Source organism: Chionomys nivalis, chromosome 6, assembly GCF_950005125.1.
Source record: "Chionomys nivalis chromosome 6, mChiNiv1.1, whole genome shotgun sequence".
In the NCBI taxonomy this organism is placed as follows: Eukaryota; Metazoa; Chordata; class Mammalia; order Rodentia; family Cricetidae; genus Chionomys; species Chionomys nivalis.
In genome coordinates this window covers 80,740,171-80,764,690 of record NC_080091.1, presented here as the reverse complement: position 1 = coordinate 80,764,690, position 24,520 = coordinate 80,740,171, and the positions used below count along the sequence as shown (strand labels likewise).

General features: G+C 36.7%; 1 protein-coding gene across 15 annotated transcripts in view; it reads right to left on the bottom strand.

Annotated features, from left to right (window-relative positions):
- Positions 1-24,520, bottom strand: part of Adgrl3 (adhesion G protein-coupled receptor L3) — a 742,119-nt gene that overhangs the window by 674,756 nt on the left and 42,843 nt on the right. For 14 of the 15 annotated variants that reach the window (XM_057771795.1, XM_057771780.1, XM_057771783.1 and 11 more), the window contains exon 2: positions 19,217-19,247. The exons of the other annotated variant lie outside the window; for it this stretch is intronic. The gene's annotated coding sequence lies outside the window, so the exon portion shown is untranslated. The remainder of the gene's footprint in view (positions 1-19,216; positions 19,248-24,520) is intronic. 15 annotated transcript variants of the gene reach the window in all.

Sequence of the window (24,520 nt, the reverse complement as noted above, 5' to 3'; positions counted from 1 at the left end):
TAAAGGTCATCAGCAGATAATAAAGTTTTTTTTTTCATTTTTTTTTAACCAAAGTCCAATATTCACTATTAGTTTTCAAAAAGCTTTTCCTTGGCAGGTTCTAATTTCTCAGAGATTCTGAAATATTTGCTGTGGGATAAAGCTTTTCTACACTGTAAAGATTTGTCATTAGTATTGGTTTAAAAAAAACACTGGTTGGCCAGTAACTAGGCAGGAAGTATAGGCGGGGCAAACAGGCTAAGAGAATTCTGGGAGGAGGAAAGGCAGAGATGCAGTCATCATTCAGAAGCAGAGGAAGCCCGATGCGAATCCTTCACTGAGAAAAGGTACCAAGCCGTATGGTTCAAAATAGAAAAGAATTATGGGTTAATTTAAGTTGTAAGAGCTAGTTAGCAATAAGCTTGAACAATTGGCCAAATAGTTTTAATTAATGTGAACCTCTGTGTGTTTCTCTGGGACTGAACGGTTATGGGACCAGGCAGGTCAGAAACTTCCATTTACAGATAATCCAGTTGACACAAACAATAAAACCCATATCAAGTAGTCTGTCCAGGCATACTAGTTGATACCAGTACTCAAAACGCATGAGTTTTTCACCTCGTTTGTACTTTTTGTTGGGCTGTGGATCAACATCAGGGCCTCACAAGTGACAGACAAAGACAATAAATCTTAGCTATGTTCCTGTCCCCAAGATGAGCAGGTTTTGTGACTTACAGACTTTTCACAATTTTTCTGCATTTAGATGTGAAAATCCTGCAGTCCGAATACTTTCTTGCCATTTATTTTTGATGAAAGGTAAGGCTTTTCAGATGGCTGGCTATAGCTATGCGAGTGAGACAGCTTGACTAACTGCACGATTATCCAGACTTACTACAGTGCCCATTCTAGCTTTTTCTAGTCTTTACTCCAGAGGCTTTTTTTTCTCCCTCCACATTCTAGATAATGCAAAAGATAACAGAATTTCAGCACTTGTACTATTCACCATAGGTAAGGTACACAACTCTAGGTGATAATTCTCCAATTTATTAGAATATTGTGTACTTCATCACATTTCCTAATGCTTTCCATAAACAATACCTGCCCTCATGTATTATCAACTTGACACAGAAAGTACAACTTTATGTAATATGCATTGGGTTTAATTTTATTGTATGTACAGGGACATAAGTGTAGAAAAGAAAACAAGAAAAGAATCTGAAATTCCATGTTCGGCACACAGCATCCCTCAGAATTTATCTGTCTCAAAGGCCTTGTTTTATTACATCTTTCAAAGAGTGTAATTACTCTGAGCAAAATCTAAGTCTAGATTTTGGTTCTTTACTACATCTGGCTATCTGGGATTCTGACTGCAGGGAGGGTGGTTTAATAAAAGGTTAATTAACGCAGCTGTGGCCTACATGGAACATTTTCTAGGCTAAGATGATTTCAGTTCAGCTCCCTGAAAAAAAAAAAAAAATCCGTTGACTGAAATTCTTGGCTTCCTCCCAGGCAGTTTCTTGAAAAGGTTACCAGCTTAATTGAATGAAAGCAGAGTCTGCGACCATCAACAATTATCTATAGAGCAATACTTGTTATTAGGCTGAATAAAATGAAAGGTAGAAACCAAACCACAATTATTTATGGGGCGGTTTAGTTCTTAACACTGGCCCGAGCAAGAGCATCTGCTACTACTCTGAAAATTTCCTAAAAATCTAGCTCCCCCTGGCATAAAGACACCACACAAGATTTATGTATTTGAACAGTCTACAAAATGATGTCTATTTATTTAGAAACTATCACAATTAACTAATTAACCTGGAAAAATTGAGAAAATTGACACAAAACTGATATTTAATATCCTCGTCTATTTTACCCACAGCAATGAAACCAGCACATCTGCTCTTTACTATTGTCTAGTCACCTCTTTATGCTGATTGTGCTACTTGGTCCATCCCAGAAACTCTCCCAGTTCATTTGGAGAATAATGTCCCTCATTCTGGTGTACACAATGTGAAATGACTAACTGAAATCACCAGAGTGGCATACTACAGGCAGTCTCTCAGTCACACGATGCGTCATTTCAGTAAGGCATTTTGTTGAAAACACAGTGCAGACAATGCCACTCAAATGAGTAAGATTTAGGAGCATGGACGCTTTTCCTCTTTCCCTGAGCTTAGTCATTGTAAAACATTTCCCAAAGTCTACTCAACTAACAATAACGACTCTGTAATTGATGACCAGCTACAGTTATCAAAAGGATTAAGTCCCAACCACTGGGACTCTCAACTTTGACACAGCCTAAGAGTTTGAATGCTAGTGAATTTAAACATTTCTTTGAATTTTAGCTAAGTAAATTATATTACTGTTTATAGCAATGCTAATTTTATTGAATATTTTACATATTGTAAAGTCCATACAATTTTTTTCCATTTAATAATGCTATCATACATAAGTAGGAAACATACAGCAGAAAACCAAAAGAATTGTTTTGTCAATGACTTCTAATTTGTATAACTTAATTTAGCAAATTTTCATAAATGACTAAATTTTTTCAAGACTTCATTCAACAGTTTTTAAATATCAAAAGTGTTGTTTCGTATTTATCCTACAGTACAAACTCATCTAAATATGCAAATTTTACAATATAAATGTACATTATTTTCTAAAAACTCCTTCTGAGAATTAATATGCTCATGGTTGGATAAGAAATATTTTTAAAGACATTTCTGATGACTGATTTTTCAACAGTTTTTTATTTTTAATGAAAGCTATAAATTCATCAAAAGACAAAAATAATCAAGTCATTCCACATTATTCAAAGTCAAAAAAGACAGGAGTTTTTGGTTCTCTGATGAAGTGGTAGAAATATATAATTAAAATGAAACTAGAAAGAGGAAATCAAAGTGTTCAACCCTGGTTTTTCTTCTGAAGGAAAATTCTCTTACCACTGATTGCTATGGAGTAAGTGTGACTATGTACAGGTCAGAGCCCAGAAGAGGGAAGATGACGGTGAGAAGCCAGAGTTCTGGCTGCCATCCCACACAAGCTCAGTTTAGCATAAGACCCAACAAGGCTGATGACTAACGCACTGTTCATAGAATGTAAAAGTAAATGTCACCATTTAAAAAAATTGAGTGGCCTAAAGAATAACATGGTAGGGAGTTTAAAACATAAATAAGATAAAAGTAACATTTACAGAAAAACAGTTATCTAGTAAAGATATTCAGACACTGAGCATACTGGATTTCATACCAAATGCATTAAGACATGTAAAGTGCTTTATATATGTATAATGTATGCATAATGTATAAGAAAGAAAAGAAAAATGTTGGACTCAAAGACCACCAGTCATACCTCATGGTGTGATACAGATTAAAAATTGCTTTAGCTGTTTATATTAAATACAGTCATCACAGGTAAGTCTTGATTCCAGGGTACCACCTTCAACACAGAATGACGCTAAAAGTCAAACTTCTAATTATGCTACACCAAGTCCTTTCCTCATCTATTTTGTATCCATATGGTGTCATCTTTCCCTAGCATGTCTACCTTCTCCTGAAGTTTGATGTCTAGTCTGGCTGACATCAGCATTTTGAATGACTGGTACCCTGAGTTTTGGATCTTCACAAGTGTTTCCTTCCACCTCCATACAGTCTTTCAAGACCCACTATAAATACTCATTCTCCCAAAAAGTTATGTTGTGTTCTGGTAGGTTTAGATGTCCTTGCAAATACAGTTCAGTGACACCATGTCATAATTCTTTAATCATTCGCCTTTCCTTCAGAACCACAATATATATGTACCATCAACTTCAATATATCAATAGGTTGAATCCTTAAATCACCTTAGTAACTCAATACATTTATGTACTTTTCTCTTAAATATGAATAAACATATGATTTAATTGTGCAATATTAGAAAATTCCTAAGCAAATTTGAGTTCATGTCAGTTAAATTTGTATGTGCCGAAATATATTCTGCCCAACACTTTCAGTGCAGTTTGTTTAAACTTTATATTTGTTTAAACTTTCTATAACCCTTCTGATAGTCACATGTATGGATATGTAAAGAAAGTAAAATTAAATAGCTCTTTCAAAGTCAGAAACATGCATTTTCCAAAGTAATATTTAATGCTGCACCAAGTATTGTAAGACTCTGATATTCCTATTACAGTCTACTTCTAACATAAGCTATACTCTTTACTCTAAATCTATGCTATTATTTATGAATATGTGAATATAATACTGCCAACTGAAGAAGAAAATAGCAATACACAGTTTTCTACACTTTAAAATGTCTTGATTAAATGTTTCAATACATGAAGACAATAAAGTATGCAGAGTTCATTTTAGCTTTTATCTGTACTTACCTCTAACTCATGTGAAACCACCAAATTACTATGCCTCAGATACTCTGCAATCCTCTTGTATCTTTGGTGGTTTCTTATTCAGCAAACCATCTTCAACTATCTAAACCAGTAGTACTGCTTTCTACTCCCTGTTCCCATATATGGTAATGTATATGGTATGCTTATCATATATTTTGACAATCATAAATGAAGAAAAATTTGAAGTTCCCTTTTTATACTTCTTTGCAAGTCTCTGAAGCCTCTAGTAAAGTCTTAGATATCAAATATTTATTCAAATGTTTCCTAAATTGAGTCATAAAGTAATGATTTTTGAAACTGTTTGAAAGGGAAATCTAATATGTCACACGGCTGGGCCAGGGAAGCCTACTAGAGTCTGCATTGATTTGCATCACTGGATAATAGAATTTCCAACATTTCCAACGGAATGTAGTATTTTAGCACATGAACAAGTTCAAAGAAAAAAAATGAGCAGATCTTAGAGAAAGATGCAATGCAAACATTCCTACTTTCTCTCATTTCAATAAGTCATTTTCCGAGGATTTCAGAGTTGAATGCAGGACGGTCTCTCAGTTCCACGAGACTTCATGCCATACAAATATTGTTAAAACAATGCAAAATTCTAGACAGAGGGAAAAATGTACTGTGCTTCGTTTGCCCGGAACCATGAACAGGTTTAACTAATTCTGAGTAGTGCTGATTTTCTTTAACACTGTCCTGCCAGTCATTTTGACTTCTTAAATGAGATTACGACAGTGAGAAGAACATGGTGCTGAATGCTATTGGGATACACACAGTATGAATCAGTTTTGTAATAAACCCAGCTCATTGGGGACATGTAATTGGTCATATTAATAAGATAGGCGTAGCTTTAAATTTCAGGAAAGATAGATGAAATGATCTTTAATTTTAAATTTCATATAAGGTGATGAGGATATAATTACATTATCATGTTTTGGTTGACTTTTATTTCAAGGTTAAAGGACATAGTGAATTTCTGGGGGAATTAGATTTTAACACTTGTCTTTTTTCCCCTTAAAGAGTCACCCAGAGCCTACTTTTCTTGCACTAACATGTTCACTATGTCAACTTCCTAGAAAATCCTATTTTTGTAAATAGATACTTGCTTCATGAACTTAATAATCTCATCTGTCCATTCAACATACACTTGTTATCAAAGGACAGTTTGAAACATGAAATGATACACAGCAATAGTTAGAAATGACAAACACAAACTTTTGTTTTAAATCATCGTCCCCTTTTTTCTCCCCAAACTTGGAACTAACAGGACTTTTTTAAGTTTTGGAATAAGATCAGTTTCATGACATTGTGATCTATCATGGACTACAAGTATATTAGTCACAGGAGGGGAAGTATGACAGTGATCAACTTTGGAATATGGATTTAATAAAAATACCACATTTTAATCCTCAGGAACTCAAGATATTGGAAAGGGAAATAAAAGCAATGAATGTATTTGACAATGAACGTGCTTCTAAGAACTCTCGGGAAAACTTTTGTTGAGTATATGGAATATATACGAAGATTTTCTTGACACTTTCGTGCTCAGCTTCAAAATATGGTATTATAAATTTTAATGTGTTGATTGATGCTAAAGTTTTTGGTGTGTGTGTGTGTTTGATATGGATAAAAGATATCAAGCATAAGAAATGAGGGAATCACAACAATGTTATACACTTTGTGATAGTGATATTGAATTTAGCTTTACGAAGGCAAATTCTTTATCCATGAATAACAATGACAAAATATGAAACTACAGACAGTCAGATATGCTTCAAAATTCACTGGCTTTGCATGTTCAAAGTGTGATTTTAATCTTTGATGTCCTCTGTCTTTCTCTGAATATATAAAGTCAGCTTATTTCAAGTCTGTATTTAATGGATTAGAAATTTTAACATAAAGTGAATCATTGACTAAGCAAAGTGAAATGTTGCTTTCCATGTTAATTTTTTATTTACTAAATCATAATATCCAATACAAGAAAATAGAAAGCCAATCATTGAAAAGATTTAAAAAGGCATTCTTAAGAATGCCAAACATTTTTATTGACTCATGTACGAGGCGGAAAAAAGATGTCAATTTTATTAGTAATTCAGAAAAGAAAAACTCTCAGTTTTCTTAAAGTGTGGTCAGTTCTGAATTTACTACTAAATTCTTTACCAGCTAAACTTTAAAATTTTTAAAATAGTATTAAAGCTTGGGGCAATGGTCAAACTTATACAGAATAAAAAAGGCATAAACATTTTGAGAGTAATGACTTAACAACTTAAGATAATACAAAGTGTAAAAAGGCAGTTAAAAAATAAGTAATGGTTATACTGTCCCATGGAAAGACAATGACCACCTGAATAACAACACAAGAAAGTAAGTACGTTAGAAGAAAGGGAAAAAAGTACTCCTATCCACTGGAAAAAATTTATAAGGAAATACAAAAGAGATGTAACAATTTAAGTTAAATTGAAGGTACAGAAACACTGAGGGAGGGTAAGAAGAAAGAATGCAGGGTGACTCAGACAACCGCTTTTCTTTCTTTTTTTTATGGAACTTGCATTCTTTTTTTAGATTTTTAAAATTCATTTTACTTATCAACCACAATTCACTGTATCTTCCTCCTCTACATCTTCTCTCCCACCTCCATCTCCTCTTCAGGTAGGGTAAGGCCTCCCATGGGGAGTCAACAAAGTCTGGCATATCAAGCTGAGGCAGGACCAACCTCCCCTCCACCTCCATGTCCCTCATACCTGTATCAAGGTTGAGCATAGAATCCCACCATAGGGAATGGGCTTCAAAAGGCCAGCTCATGCACTAGGGATAGATCCTGGTCCCACTGCCAGGGGCCCCACAAAAAGACCAACCCATGGACCAAACTAGGGCCTCTAAATCTGGACAACTGCATTTTCAACTTGCAAAAGGAAAGGCTAGTGAAGTCTTCAAATGACTTCAGATAGAGAGTTTAACATGTAGCCTTAAAAGCATCTATAACAACTTACTAGGGGACGGTTTGTACAATTCTCGGAAAGAATTTGTTGCTTACTCTATACTGTTTTGGTTACATGAGTCACAGTTAATTCAAATGAAGTAATAGATGCATAGCACTGGGATAATGAGTGACACTTCTGAGTGTCACTACCATGCACGTGATCGGATTTCCCCTTCACTAGTCCTCTGTACAACACTAATGCTGATGCAGAAGTCAAGATGTTTAATAGGCATTCATGAAAACACAGTAGAACAATTTTCATCTCTCCCTCTGAATATAAAATAAAAAAGTTATCAGTAAGTATAACTCCAACTTTTCCAAATCTGTCAGATACGTACAACAGGGAATTAGGAAGATAGAGTCCATGTAGGTTCAACGAGGTAATTATCAGGATCGTTTATAATAATGCTGTCTGTGACATGTATGTAAGACACAGAAATCAAATCAGATGTACTAGAGCAGCGCTTCTCACCCTTTCTAACGCTCTGACCCTTTAAAACTGTTCCTCATGTTGTGGTGACCCCCCCAACCATAAAAACATTTTATGGTTATTTCATAACTATAATTTTCATATTGTTGTGAATCATGAACCATAATGTAAATTTTTGATATGCAGGATTTCTGATATGGGACCCCTGTGAAATGGTTTTACGAACCCCCAAAAAGGTGAGGACCCATAGATTATGAACCTTTGTGCTAGACTTTGTATGCAGAGTTTTTGCCAAAGTTCATTTATTGACTCCTAGGACTGTTGATGAGAGTAGAGCTGTGGGAGACACTGCAACCTTGAGATATAGAGGAAGGTAATTATGACATGGCATATAGTTCCAAAGGGGATAAGGAACTAGGACTCTTCCTCTTTCTCCCTTGCTTCCTTCCACCAAAGTTAGCATTTTCATATCCCCATGACTATCATGATGACCATGATGGCTGCCATAGATAAAAGGATAAAAGGGAATGACAGACTGCAAGCCAAAATACACACACACACACACACAAACAAAACTTTTCTCTTATACGTAATTTTATTTCAGGTGTTTCATTATAGTGTTATAAATAAAACATATAGATGACTAAAAGGAAGAATGGGCTGGATCATTCCAGAACTCTAGTGTTCCAGTCTGTGAATCTGTTAATAGAGAACTTTCCACCCTAGGAATTTCACAGATGTGAGAAACAGTTGCATAACAACCCAGAATCCTACCAGCAGCAAATGGGTTAGAAGGCAGACAATGTTATTCTGACAGCCCATAACTTCACCTCTTAATGGGTCACTATATTTTAGGTATATTTTAAGCTGCTTTTGATATATTATGAATCCCATTCTTTCATAATATGAAAAGTAAAGGAAAACTAAGGAGCAAGACAAAGGTCCAGAAATTAAGAAAATAATGAAAGTCAGAGTCAAGAACAATGGCACTGGGTTTTGATCCTACTGCACGTACTGGCTTTGTGGGAGCCTAGGCTGTTTGGATGTTCACCTTACTAGACCTGGAAGGAGGTGGGAGGTCCTTGGACTTCCCACTGGGCAGGGAACCCTGACTGCTCTTCGGGCTGCTGAGGGAGGGGGAGTTGATTTGGGGAGGAGGAGGGAAATGGGGGGCAGTGGCGGGGAAGAGGCAGAAATCTTTAATAAATAAATAAATTAATTAATTAAAAAATTAATCTCTGAATTTAAATGGTCCAGTTTCATAAGGAATCATTACTATGTTTTATCTCTAAGTAATAAACTAAAAATCTATACAAAAAAAAATAATGAATGTCAGTAGTGCTGAGGAATGACAAGGCATGGATTGTGTCAAGAGCAGGAACAAAGCTAAAACAGAGGGGGGAGGCAGTAGCTACTTCATACTTTCAGGGCACATACTTGAGGCTTTGAATTAGTTTCACCCATATCAAAGGTCAGACTGGCTCTCCTCAAGACACAATGTGACTTGCTGGTAAAACAGAAGAATTCTGTTGGACATGATGGTACACTGCTATAATCCCAGCACTCAAGAGGCTGAAGCAGCAGAACAAAAAATTTGTACCAAACAGAGCTTTCACAGCAAAACTCTGCAAGGTGAGGAGTGGCAGGTGTGTGGATGATCAGAAGATCAAATTACTTTTGGATGACTGTCAATCTGATGTTGGTTCAGGGGACGGAAATTAGTCATAAACTTAAAAAGCGTGGTAGTGGCTGCTTAACTGCTAAGGGACTTTGTCAAAATCCAAGAATAATTATAGTTTCCTGGCATGTTCATACTTGTACAACTCTGCTGTTCAGAGTAAGTGGAAATCCCCAAGGGGTGGGACCTGTATGAGGGAACAATTCAACGATTCAAAACTGAATATCATATGCAGCAACAGATCCATGGATTGACTCCCTGCTTCTCCTAGCTCCCCTCTCTGTGTGTCTTTCTGTTTCTCTCTCCTCTCCCTTTCTCACTTTATCTTTCTCTTTCCCTCCTCTCTCTTATTAAATCTTTAAAATATTGACAAATAGCATAAAATAGAGGGAATGCTTCATAGAAAGCTGTGTGGTTTTGGTGTCTAAGATACAGTCACTGGTCTGGAGGCACATACTTGAGGCTTCAAATATAAGATTCTAGTTTCACCCCTATCAAAGGTCAGACTGGTCCTTTTCTAGAAACAAGAATGAAAGGTGATGCAGTCAACATTCCTCACCAGGACTTCATGCAAAGATTCTTAGTGTAAGTGATCTGCAGCCAGGGGAGGGACCATGAGGTTGAACAGTGGCTGGAACAGAAAGTGGTGAAGGCAGAAAATCTTCCCTTTAGGAACCACTAATATTGATGATATCTCTCAATGATTTATGCCACACTTTTTTTTAAAAAAAGCAATGCTTTCTTTTTGAATTAAGCTAGGTTAAAACAGAATTAGAAGCTTAATTTTAGAAAGGTATCCAATCAGAGATAATCTAGTGATCTAGAGATACAACAGTCCTTGGAGATTAACTTGTTCAACTCTCACAAATGTAAGAATTAATGAATTTAAAGGTACATCTTCAAATCTAGTCTTAGTTATAAATTACAAAACGATTCTGTAATAAACTGAGCAATCCTTAAGCCAAGTGGTATTGATTGGGAAGGGCGTGTGTACTTATTCACTCTAAAGGCACATACATATTAGTGAACTGAGCATATAAACACAGTTCTGCCATGCAAAACCAGGCTTTTCTCCATTCTTTTGGCTCTCACCCCTGTAGCCCAGTCAGGAAGCTTTAATGAATACCCAGGGGGAGCCTACAGCACAAAATATTCCCTGGCCTATTTGGAAATGAGACAGTAGTCCCTCTTGGAATTAAATCTTTGGTGCAAAGATTTTCCTGTCTTTCTTTCTTTTTTTTTTTTTTTTTTTTTTTTTTGCCAGCAAATGAGTATCATGTTCAGCACTGGAGAGACAACACCAGTTACTTACCCCCAATGAGTAGACTGAGTAAATACCCATGAGGTTTGAGACAGCCAGAGAGCCAGATAATGAATGTGCTATTCATAGTGCGAACACAAAATTAAGAACCAAACAAACACCAAATCCCTGCAGTTTGGGATACCCAGCTTTTTGGAACAAGAAGAAATAAAGCCTTGTGCATATGTCTCAATCGTTAATATACTTCTGCTACAGTAGCAAAGCTCTGGCAGGTTTTGATTGCCAGGGAAGAACAAAATTTTTGCCAATCATCTTTAGAAAAACATCCAGAAGCAATTACCTTTCGAATCCTGTCTGATGATCTGGGTCTGTTGTGAGAAATCAGTGAGATTCCGCAATGATTTACAGAGTTAGCGCACAAAAGTTTTCATGTAAGAGGTTCCAACTCAAATGAGTAACTAGAGAAATATGTGTGAAGTGCTTCAACCTCAGCGTCCTCACCTCTGAGCGGAAGGGCACAGAGAAAAGGCAAATTTACGCTGGCTACCCAGATCGCATTTAGACACCTATTCATGCAAGATGCTCCAGTTTGAGGTCACTTGATTCCATCAGCCGTTAATAAAAACCAGAATTCAGTGTGCTAGTCAAACAATTGTGTCTTAACTCTGGTTAAAACGAGACAACAGACTTAGTGAGCAAACGAGAATGCCGTCAAAAAAATGAGTATATTGTTTTCTGCTTTTGTCTTCAATAAGTTTTTAAATAAACCTCTTGTTGCTATAATATCAGGGTTGTTTAAAAAAAAAACCTATCAAAACTATCAGTAACTCCATCCAATAAGGTCATTAACTTGAAGTTTTAAGACAACTGAAATGCCAGTAGGAAACATCCAGAACGTAGAGTGAACAAGTGAGCTATTAACTGAGTTTGATGATATGCTGTAGCATCCAAATAAATAACAAGGATCAATTTGAAAAATTAATGAGGCACTCACATCTGAACAGAATTATAACTACAACCCTTACTATTAAACAGAAGTTAAGAACAGTCAATCACTGTCATACAAAAAGTTAAATCCCAAAATATTATAATGAATTTGGCATTAAAAGAAATGTATCAAAAATAAAACAAATGTATCAAAATTCTTTTTGTTTTTCTAATCCTTAGAGAAAACATTTATAGTGATTATATGCGATGAACTGTCAGTAAATATAGTGACAAGAATAACATGCTTCCTTTCATTCCTTACAGCTTTTAAGAATGTTTACAGCTTCTTAAAGCTAATGAACATTTGTAATGGACTTGAATGTCTGGTACTGTCCTGCGTACTTTAGAAACAGGCAGCTTATTCTTCATTAAACCTCGGGAAAAGAAAGTTACATTAGTGAAAACTACAGCTGCCCTCATGAGACCGACAATAACTTTTCAAGTTAAAAATAACAGTAATTTGCCGGGCGGTGGTGGCACACACCTTTAATCCCAGCACTCGGGAGGCAGAGGCAGGAGGATCTCTGGGAGTTCGAGACCAGAGCTAGTTCCAGGACAGGCTCCAAAACCACAGAGAAACCCTGTCTCAAAAAATCCAAAAATAAATAAATAAATAAATAAATAAATAAATAACAGTAATAACCCATGATTTGAATGTGTACAGTCCCAAGATTAACAAGTCTAAATGCTGTATTGATATTATGTTTTCCTTAATGACCTAACTTCCTGCCTATATCAGATGATCAGAGGATCGAGGATATGATATTTTTCAAAGTAATTTTTAGGAAAAAGTTCAAATTAAGTGGTGTTTATTCCATTCATTCTTCTACAATGAGCAGAAGTAGGACCTTGTTCTATCCCCATTCATCTGATACTAGAGTCTCCTCATGAACTCCAGCTTTTGTGTTCTCCTCTGGTTCTGTGATCAGAACCCTGAATGTTCTAAAAAAGAAAATATGGCAGGAATGATGCTATGAGTCCTCTGACGGTATGCCATCAAATATGATGCAGTTTTCCTGTGGTCACCTGGAACAACAGCTCTCAACATGTTTCCTTTTCCAAACACAGATGTCAAGCTGAAAGAATTCAAAACCACACGGAGAGACCTCATGTCCATACTCTCATCAGCTCAACCTGGGCATGCTCCATACAGGCAACACAGCCCAAAAACAAGCAAGTGATTAAAGAAACCTCCAGAAGATTTTGGACCCCAGAACTCTAAAGCATATGAACACATTGACTGGTCATCAGTCCACAACCCCATCATTGAAGAATGGCAAGTCCTTCATAGTTGTAATTCTACACTCATGACATAAGAACATATTAATGTGTGTGCTGTGTCACCCATGGGATTTGAGATAGTTTGTTATGAAGCAATTTGTAAAAAATGTGATCATTTTACTTTCCTATGCTATTTCTACAATAATAACACCAGCAATAGTAGAATAGCATGTTTATATCTGCCAGATAGACTATTCACACTTCACATGCCTGATATCTCTCTGTATAACCTACAAAACAGGCATTGTTAATATTCCTATCCTATAGATGAGAACACTAAGTTCTTGTAAGAGTGTGTGCCCACTATTGCCTCATGGGTAGAGGTAACAATATTAGAATCAGGATCTTCTTGGAGTTACATTGGGGAACTCTAATGTTAGTAACATACTGCCCATGTGGTAGTAAAAAGTGTGTGTGCACAACCTTGTTAATGTATCACTAAACTCCCTTACTGTCTGGATCATCTACTAGAAGTGGTTACACCTGAATAACCTGCCAGTCTTCGAACTCAAGAAAGACAAATGAAAATCTCAGACAACAGTAACAGATGATATAAATTGTAAGAGCACCGTCAAAGCTACCATGTCACCACCTAGCAGACTACATATAAAGATGCCAAACAGCAAAAGAAATGATGAGCATGTGAAAGCTCTGGAGTGAAGAGGGCTAGAACGGCACTATGTTAGAAGGATGAAGGACCTCAGATCATCTGATGGGACTACTCCTTTCACAAGGACGTGGCCCTGCTACTTACCCAAGGTCCTGATGCTCTTTCCTAGAGAGCATTCTGCTCTGTTAGCTACAATTATTGTTTGAGTGGCATTAATCATTCCATTGTCAAATCTTTCTCCAGATCAAAGAGTGATGAATACCTCGTTCTCGGCTGTGCATATGACTTGAAGGAAAGAAGGTGATCACATCACAGTGTAAGGCATTGCAGAACAGAGAAAAGGCACAGAGGTATCACTTGCAAAGCAAAGCTCCTGTTAGACACTAATGCAGAAGTTCACAGAATAATGCAAACTACCATTAAGATGCAGACTTGAGACTTCTGTGATATTCTTGTTCTAATAACAAAGTAAATATTTTAAAACAACCATTGTTATCTTCCTAAATCCTCGTACACCAACCACGAGGATGACATTGTTTTGTCCAATTGAAAGAAAAGGAAAGAGAAATCAGATTAGTATTCATCAAGCTTGGGAGTAACCTAACCTAACTTAACCTAGCCTGGACCTAACCTTTCCCAACGAACTCACCAAGTACTTGAGCAAGGACCACAATTGCTGGCTAACTGACTATAACCAACCCCCATGTTTTGCTATTTAGTGGACAACACCCTCAGCCAAAGGAAGACCTTCCACTCTCCCATCAGATAGGTTAGGCTGTATTAGGAGGTCCAAGTTAATTATCTTAAGTGTTGCACAGAATTTTCCTGATTGAGCTGGTAAAATAGTCCCATTTTCTCTCTGTCTTGCTTCCTTCTTGAAATACGAATGCACAGGAGACAGTGATTATACCAGAAGCTACCGTATGATGCTGAGAATGGAATTCACAAAAAAGATGCTGGAGAAAGAGGAGAGGCTGGAGTTTAGGTCTCTGAGATCATGGTTCCACCACAGATCCAAAAACTACAGAACTTCCTTTTCCAAAAGACAAAAAATACATTTCCATGCTGTTTCATTCCTTAATATGTTTGCATGTTCTCTAAGTGCCACGAGATACAATTAAACCTTATGAATGTATTTAGCAGGGTAATAAATGCTGACCAAAATATTCCAAGCTCCAAAAAGTTCTATTTATACCTAGTAGAAAACTTCACCTTATCTCATGCCTAAAGAGACCCATACTTCATATCCAGGATGCATGTGTAAATGTGAAGATAGGCATGGGGAAGCTAACTGCTCAAAGTACCTACCGCTGATTGGATCACACGGCAGGAAAGGTGAGATGGGCAAGGGAGTGCAGAAAAAAATAGAAAAGCCCAGGAAGAATAAAAATTGCTACAGTTAGCTGATGCTAAGCTGTATGCTGTGCACGTACAATACAATGAACCAAGAAATTCTACCTATTATTTACACAGTGACAGATAAAAGAAAATGAGGTGGAGCTCGATAAACAAGCTCTCTTCTAAAGTAGATTTAGACACTATTCATCCCCTTCCTCTCAGCCCAGAAGCCTGCTTAGCTGCAACTGTGAAATAAATTCCAGCCCTCAGAACATTTCGAGGAGGAATAATGTTCAAAACGGACGCAGGCTTTCTTTTTCTTCTCTTTGAAATTGATTAGGTGTACCTTTCAGATGAAAAACCGCTTGGTTTCTCAAAGAAGGAAGATTATTTTTAGACAAACACAAAATAGCTAATTTAAGTTGTCCAAATAGAGAGAGTACTTAAGATTTTTGACTCAATATTGTAGCTGAGAACCATTATAAATATTTTGTATGGTGGACCCATAAACCAGGCCTTATCAAATTCCACCAAGAGACAATTGATAGTTTAGTATTAACTCAACGTTTTCTGTTAAGTCAAACTGATTACAAAACCGTAGTGAAATGTGTTTCTTAAACTACCTTCAAGAAACAATAAATGGACTAAGACGGTGGAAATAAAACCCCTGATGAGTGCTCAGGAAGCAATAGACATTAGACTCAGCACTGGAAAGAAATGTTACATAAGCAGTAATTTAATTTAAGTTTCCAATTTAAGGCATGCCTGGTCACATGCAACTCTCTGAAATGAAGCATTTCAACAACTCGCCATGAGTCTGCTTTAGAAGGTAATCTGGAAATCTATAAGAGTGACAAAAAAAATTTACTCTGCAACAGCACTTGCTCTAACTGCTAAAACACAGAGACGGGCAAATGTGAATGATTCAGCTCCGTGAGCCACACTGCTGCACACATGGGAGAACTCGCACACCACGCCATTCAAAGGGCTTCGAATCAAGGGGCCACATCTTCCAGTTGAAGACTGTCCATAGCTTAAGCTTCTTTAAAACACAATATAGACTGTTTTATATTGAATGGTTTTACATTCTCTAAAAATACTATTAATTTAAATATTTCTGCCATTGGCTCCTTTCTTATTAAATCTCTGTTTAATGCTTGCAAGGATAAACCAGGTGTTTCATATATGTTTTATTTTAATTTAAAAATGATAATTATTTACTAGTTATTTTTGTGGGTATACGTGCTTGCACACATATGCCACAGAGTCACACAGCAGTCTGAGGATGACTTGCAGGAGTTGGTTCTCCTCTAGTTTGTGATTCTGAGGAACTGACCTCAGGCTATCAGGTTCTTTACCTGTCAAGCCATCTCCTGGTTACCTCTTCCAATATATAAAGTTTAAATAATGATTTGAACAGTCCAGTTCTCATCATAACTAGTTCAATGACTTTGTTTAAATCCAGTGTAGAGAGAAATGACAACACGATGGAACTAAATTCCAGTGCAGTCTTAAAGACAGTAAGTAGACCTTGTTAGAAATTCTGATAGGGTAAGATATCAGGGGGCCATTCACAATGCATGAACTTTAGATTTCCTTAGCTATAAACACAGGTAATACATAATTTCTATAGATGCTATAACATACTTTCCTTCTACTGTTCCTGATGATGGATATTAGTGTTCATTTCAGACTTTTGGTATCATTGTATTTATAACCTAAGAAAAGATATGATGATTAAAGGTAAACCCAAATTATATAAGTTTTAAGGGACTGGATTTAGATTTTTTTATACATATAAGATGATACACAAACGTCCTTCTACGGTTTACTTGGGAGACTGTACAACAGGTTCAAAATAAGGATATTTTTAGATAAGAGTCTAAATTATATTTTATTATATTTCTAATTATATATCTAATTATATTTCAATATAATTCAGAGAAAATAACTTCATATTGCAGCAATAGATGTGAATCACCTTTTTAATAATTTCTAATTCTCCTCTCAACTGATAAAGATTATTTATTTACAATTCCTTTCTTAAACTGCTGAACTTTCAGAAAGAATAAAACATATTTGTAGAATCCGTGCTACACATATCATCACCACACAAACACAGTTTAGTGTGCACTCAGGAAAGCACTGAACACATCTATTTCTGAAAGCATCATAGAGCTGCCACAGAACATCTCTTCGTGTGCTGTGCTCACTACTGCAACCTCACGATGTAGCTCATACCTGACATATTCTGAGAACTCAAACTCAAAAACATGTACCAATTTAATGCCTAGATAAATTTAGCTTTAAAAAGTGATCATTTATTAGGCACCAGAAGCACATATTTTCACAAGAAATTTTCTTAGACATACAGAAGTAAGTTTAAGTGTCTTCTTTCGATAAAGAAAATTTCACACCATTATATTATCACATGTATTATTTGTTTAGAAGGCAACATGTTAACACAGTAAGCATTTTAAATTTGGATCGGTTTATATACTAGGAAGAATTTCTTTCCCATAAGCATATGATAAATGCTGATGCTGTACTACTAGTAATCCTCTTAACAGTGAAAAGAACTAATTTCTACTTTGAACTATGAGCAGTCATACAATGCACACTGAAATCTCAATTAGGAAGAAATAATGTTGTACTGTAAAATGGGCTATAAAAAGGCTAAATGATAACTATATAATCCTAGCGAGGGAACAGCAAGTCGCTTTTGCACTGGATAAAGAAAAATCAAATCTGCACTAGTCTGAGCTGTCTTAAAGTAAATATTATTAAGTTCCCCAAAAATATGTGTAGGATGTATGAAAATAGAAATAAATGTATGATGAAACCGAGCAAACCTGCCCACATACCAACAAGCAGCTCTTAAGCTTTGTGTGTTGAATTATAAATAAAAACATCAATGAATGATTTTTAATATATGGAAGCATAGCAATGGTTGAACTCAACCCTGACATCTGATCTAAGCTATCAGCCACGACCAAGTTCCCTTCTAATTGGTCCGAATATTCACTATTCTGTCAGGAACTCTTCCCCATCACCTGTTAAAAACCAGAGAGCAGCTGGGATATTTTACGTAATAAGGGACTTGGGTTTTCAAGGCAGCGAGGGAGCAGAATCAGAAGCTTTTGACAGCTGTAAACCAACGCACAGGCTCCGCCCTTTCACTACAGAAGAAAAGTCATCTGTTGTCTCAACAGCTGGCAAGTAGCTGATGGACAAAAGTCTTAAAAGCACTGTAGATTTCATGTTTAAGATATCCACAGTGAGGAGGCAAAAGACAGTAACATCAAAAGATGTGATAAACGTGGGAAAGAAACACAAAGGCAGCTCATGAGCGATGTGCAGGTGACAACAAACTGTGGATGGACCCACATGCAGATACTGTGAGCTCCAATAACCTGAAATCTGTTTTCAAAAATCAAGATATGTTCTAGAAGATGTTTCACTACCTTATCAGAGAGCAAGGAAGCAGATTATCATTTGAGCTACTTCCTCACTCGCCCATCCAGTTGCCACTTAATGCTATCACTGTTTCAGGATGTGTTCAAAATAAAGTATGATAATTATGAGCCGGAAGGCATTGTGACAAACTGTAAGATGGTGGCACTTGTTCCTCTAGCAGGAAGCATTCCGTGGATGACATTTTTCCAGGCACTTGATTGATTTAGGAAATCCAGCATAATGTTAACCACGTGCCACACAATGAACAAAGAAACAATTCGAGAAGCATGGGCACGGCCTTCGGTAATTTCATGTAGTGCCTAACCTAACGGCAACACTGCTGATCGTGCACAAGTACAGCGCAAAGAAATAAACTCACTATGCTGGAGATAATGCCAGGGAGAGACATGGAGGAGCAAGAGGCAGACTACAAAGCTTAGTAAACTGAGGTACCAGCCAGTCCTGACTTGAAGGATGACTAGCCTTCATCTAGAAAGAAACCTTTTAAAAGAGCATTTCAGGGAAAGAACAGCACATGCAAACACAAAGAACATGATAGATGAGAAAGGGAGCAGACAGCGAGACAGCAAGGATTCGCTGAGTGGCACTCAAGGTTCAGCGGAGGCTAAAACCCTTACATGTGTAATAGCACTGATCCACACGTCTATCAGATTTTTCTTCCACTGTCCTTGACAGTCTATCAAAGGAAGCCAAAGGAAAGAGCAAAACTGAATGTGCATCAGATAGAAGAGGCACTGGGAAAGAAGACAGAGAAAAACACAATGCCCAAGTAGGCACATCGTTATTGGGCATTGCACAACCCACTCACCAGTTTTCAGGGTAGCTCTTCAAATCGGCATCTGCAGAAGAGTAAGGAAAAGGAAAAGATTATGTGGCAAATGCCCTAGTTAGCAAACTCTTCACTTATCTCTAAACAGTTAGTTCACAAGGAACAAAACAGTGGGCTTAAAACATACTAAGCAAACGCGAGTGGGAGAAGCAAGGGAGGCACAGAGCGAGGCACAGGAATCGGAACAGCCCTATCATCATAGCACATGAGAATGCACTGGCAAAGACTATCTCTGAGCCAATAACTGTTGGCTATTGTTCAGATCCCATCCTTGATCTGCCAGAATGCAGAAGTCCACTGAGAAAGAAACTCTGTTTTAATGGAAGCTGACTCCATCTGTATGTCTCCAGTTACACAACTCAGGGGGTAGCCACATTGATAAAGCAAGAACTGGTTGTATTTTATACACTCATTCTTTCGTTGCACAACAACCTTATTAAATGCTAGCTTAATTTTCTAAATACCAGGTATTCAAACTCACACAGAGAGCATAAAATCCATATATTTACACATGCATATACCTGTTGTTTTGCAGTAATGTAGACCTTGTTAAAAATAAAAGAAAGAAAAAACCCTCCATGTTGCCCATGATTTTGTTCAAATAACATTTACTTAGGTTCTATCAAATGGGTATTTATATAAATAAAACATTTTTTGGCAGCAAATATGTGCACAGAGTAGATGACCTTATATACAAACTTAATCCCCACTACTTTACTGTTTGATCAATAGAAAACAATTCCCTCCCCTTTAATCATATTTACTACTACATAAATCACTGTTTACTGGAGTCAGCTATTAAACTTTCACAGATAAAGGTCTCCAACTGAACTCCATAACCTACAAACTTTCATTCTATAAAATATGACAGGCTGGGAAAGTTGAGGAGATCTAATAGTCATGAGTGATCCTTGTCTTTGCATTCTGTCAATTAATGTTATGTTTAAAATGCAATACAAATATAGCTTACTGTAGAGAAAAAAGTTAATATATTCAAGGGCAGTAATTCACTAAGGTATTTCAGTAGTAAAGTTAGGCTGAATAAAATCAGTCCAAATAATGTGGTTAGTTTTATTAGGTTGCAAATGAAAACAATATCCTTTAACTGATTTTATATTGACAATGTAAAAATCAACCTTGGGTTTTACTCAAATAATCAGACGCAGTAGCCTTTTAATATTACTTGTCAAATTTCCACAGACACAAATGTTTATGAAGAGGACCAAAATTGGATATTAAATAGTTTGCCTTCAAAATAAAATCAGGCTTTAATGACCTGTCAAGTTCAGAAATAAATATTTCTAACTCTTACAATCATCTTTCATTGCAAACACAAGCCACTTATCTTCATAGATACTGTCAGAACTATGTTCTCTCATGCAATGACTTCTCCCAAGAGAAATAAACCAGAAGATGATCTCTACATCCATTAGTTATCACTGCCTATGAGAGGAACGATTACTCTGTGGACAGACTTTAAAAGTCTGCAACTGATGTCATTATTCTTCAGTTCAGCAGAAGAATGAGATAAAATGTCTATTCACACATGATTTGGATATGTTCTTGGTTTTGGCCTGTATAAATTTAACCCTTGAAGAAGCCTATAGAAAGCTTGTTGACATTAGGTCCAAACTAGGTTTGTGATTGTGGTATAGTAGCAACAGATCAGTTAGTTTCTTTATCACTTGATGCATTTATTTATTCCCTGTTTTGTTTGAAAGTCAAACTCTTATGCCAATATACAGTAGGCACACAGGTGTCTTACCAATTCACCTACTGAAAGTTTGCTCATGTATAGATACCTACGTTTAGTATCACCTCTTTTGGTGGCTACTCAGTGGATCACCTTGTTGTTAAAACTGTGTCCCCTCAGTATTCCTAATGCTACTTGCAAACTTTTTAGACCACTTATCCCCTTTTCAGCCAAACTTAAAAACAGAATCCTTAAACCATGAACTGTGCATGACTAATATGCCTGGGGACACGGCCTTGCACAGATAAACTCTTCAATATTTCAATCATCAATAGTTTCTCAATCTCAATCAGAAAATTAATATATATTTTAATATTAAACTAAATATTACTATTCACAAATGTATTAATGAGGCATTAAGATCATAGTAGTCTGTGAAAATGAAATTCTCACTATATTCTGTTTACCCAACAAATGACAGCACACTCCTAAGCAGTTCAAAGAAAACTGTTCACCAACAGCTTTCAAGCAATAATAACTTGTGTACCGGGAATTTCTGTGTTATTGTCTGCATTGTTAGTCTAATATCCATGAAAATTTATGCAACTGTTTCACTGGAAAAATCCTTAGTGATACAACCAAACCTTGGTTTTAGGGGGTACTTCAGACAGTAATCTTAAGAACAAACTTACATAAAGATCAATAGTCACTGTTTAAGATAACATGTGTGCCCTTTGTTTCAAATATAAATCAATAGATAAGAAAAATGGAATTATTCTAATAATTGTGGAAACTTCCAAACAGCTTACAGGCTTCCTTAGGGCAATTAAGACTCTTGTGCTTAAAAAACATTGGAGCAAAACTTAATCGGTCTGAATGATATTTGTTCACCTCATTTAACACATACTTACTGAACACCAACTACATGCTTAGTCCTCTGTGGGCAATGGATATACAACAGTGCCACATAATAGATACAATCATCTTCTTACTGAGCTTACAATGGGCAAAGGGAGTCAAACATTAAACAGATAATCAAGCAAATAAAATGATGACTAAGTGCTGCCCGGGAAGCAGGGTGGAGTGAGAGATGGCACCCTGGGTAAAGGCAGGAGGTTGTGTAGGTTCTGATTATTATGAATCACAAGTGAAGGAACAAAAGGAGGCCTCAAGTAGAGTTCGCCCTAAAGAAGTAAGGTGAGAACAGACGGAAAATGCAGAGGCAGCGCTTGGGCCATTTAGAATCGTGTTCAAAGAATAATAGAGTGAAAGCAACTGCACGACCAGTCAACTGCACAAAATAAACTGTGCCAAATACCAAAACAATGTAGGAATTTCAAAGATATGCTATGCAACATATAGCAAATTTTTAAGCAAACGGCACACCAGCAAGCAGAGCAAGGTAATATAACAGCCAAACTGTAAGAATGCATGAACTATCTAGTTCTGTTTTTGCACTCCTGAGAAGTCTACACAGATACTCTAAAGAAGAGAGAGTGATTTTACTAAAACAGAAGATTGAGCTTTAAAAGGAATGCATGTAAGAATTCCCCACCAATTCAAAGTTCTTATTATCAGCTTTTAAATAACTTACAAATTCAATAAGACCTAAATATGCAAAGCACAACTTAAAAGCATGTTCTTTTCAACATCAGACATAAAAATTTAAAAAGCAATTCTAAGTCAATTATAAATTAATCTATATAAGCAGGGAACTGATGAAAGTAGTTCAATATATTGATGCCTAATTTAAGAACCTATATGCTATTTAATTTCCTAATAACGTTTTTAAAAAGGCTTTATCACTCAAGACTTCTGGACACTCTACTGGACCTATTCTTAGCCCTACAGAGAGTCACAGCAGAGTACTGGGCTGAACTCTCAAAGTGCAGTTGAAGAGTGGGAGGAGTGAGAATATGAGCAAAGATGTCAAGACCTTAAAAAGGCTTTGCTTATCACTCAGGATTTCTGGACACTCTTCTGAACCTATTCTCAGCCCTACAGAGAATCACAGCAGAGCACTGGACTGAACTCTCAAAGTGCAGTCGATGAGTGGGAGGAGTGAGAATATGACCAAAGATGTCAAGACCATGATGGGGAAACCCACTGAAACAGTTTGCCTGAGCTAACAGGAGCTCATCAACTCCTGTTGGACAGGGAAGTTGGACAGGGAAGGAACCAGAAAATGACCAAACTAGGGCCTCAGAGTGTGGATGATAGCTGTGTGGCTGGAGCAGAATGCCAGACCCCTGGCAGTAGAACCAGGATGTATCCCTACTGCTTGTACTGGCTTTTTGGAACCCATTCTCTTTCAAGAGATACCTTGCTCAGCCTAGATATAGTAGAGAGAGCTTTGGTCCTGTGTTACCCTATCTGAGGAGTGGATGGGGTGGTAGTGGAGAAAATGGGAGGAGGGAAGGGAGTGAGAACTGGGATTGGTATGTAAAATAAAAAAGGTAGGGTTTTTGTTTTGTTTTGTTTTACATAAAAGAAAAAAATCAGCCCTAGATGCTCATCACAACAAACACAATCCTCTCTTTTTATTTTCATTAATTCTTTTTTAATTTGACAATTTTACACAATGTATCGTGATCATATTCAGTCCCAATTCTTCCCAGATCCACTCCCAACTCCGTAACCCCTCTCATCTACTTGCCCTCTTTTTATCCCTATAAAACAAGCCACCAAGTCAGAGCTGTGCTCCCTCAGTCCTCACAAGGGTGGAGCCAATCACTGGAACATGGTCAGCATACCAGAAGCCATGCCTAACTTCTCCCAGAAGCATCTTCTTTAGGGAAGCTCAGTGTTGCACAGGAAAGGCAGGGCAGATCCAAAAGATTTTCTCTTCAGCTAGTCTAACCAAATTGTTGAGCTTCTGGTTCTAAATAATGTATTTAACAGTGATAAAAGAAGATACCTTTTTATTGGTCTCTGAGTCACACAGATGCACATGTACACACGTACATACATGTGGATATATCACACATCCCCAAACAGAAAAAAGAATGAATGGACACATGGCTGTGAAATAATAAAAGAGAGTGGCATGGAGGAAGAGACAGAAATATATATATTTAGATATAAATATATATCAAATATTTATGTTTGCATAAAATAGACATATACAAATATGAGTATATAACATAAATATACAAATCTTATTTTAATATATATTAAATTTTATTTAAACATTAATAGAGCAAGAAAAAAGCAACAATAAACATCTGCCCTTCTGTTTTAGATATGTGCCATTCCAGGAAACTTTGCACTGACTACGAGGTGGCCTTCTCTATCAGACTTGCGCAGGGTTGCAGGTGTAACTCGCTGGCACAGTGCCTGCCGGCTACGAATGGAGCTTTTGGTTTCCGTCCCTAGCATCACCAAATAAAGAATAAACAAACACAAATGTGAAAGAAAATCTTGCAAGCTCAGTTGGGAAAACATGCCTTTTATGGTTTAATTTACATACACGACTCTCCTAAATTCCTATATCAGAGCCTAAGACCCGGTAAAAAAATACTGAGGGGAGTCTTTGGTGTTGTTCAATATATGAATGCCGAGCCCTTGAAAACTCTATTAAGATGCATAAT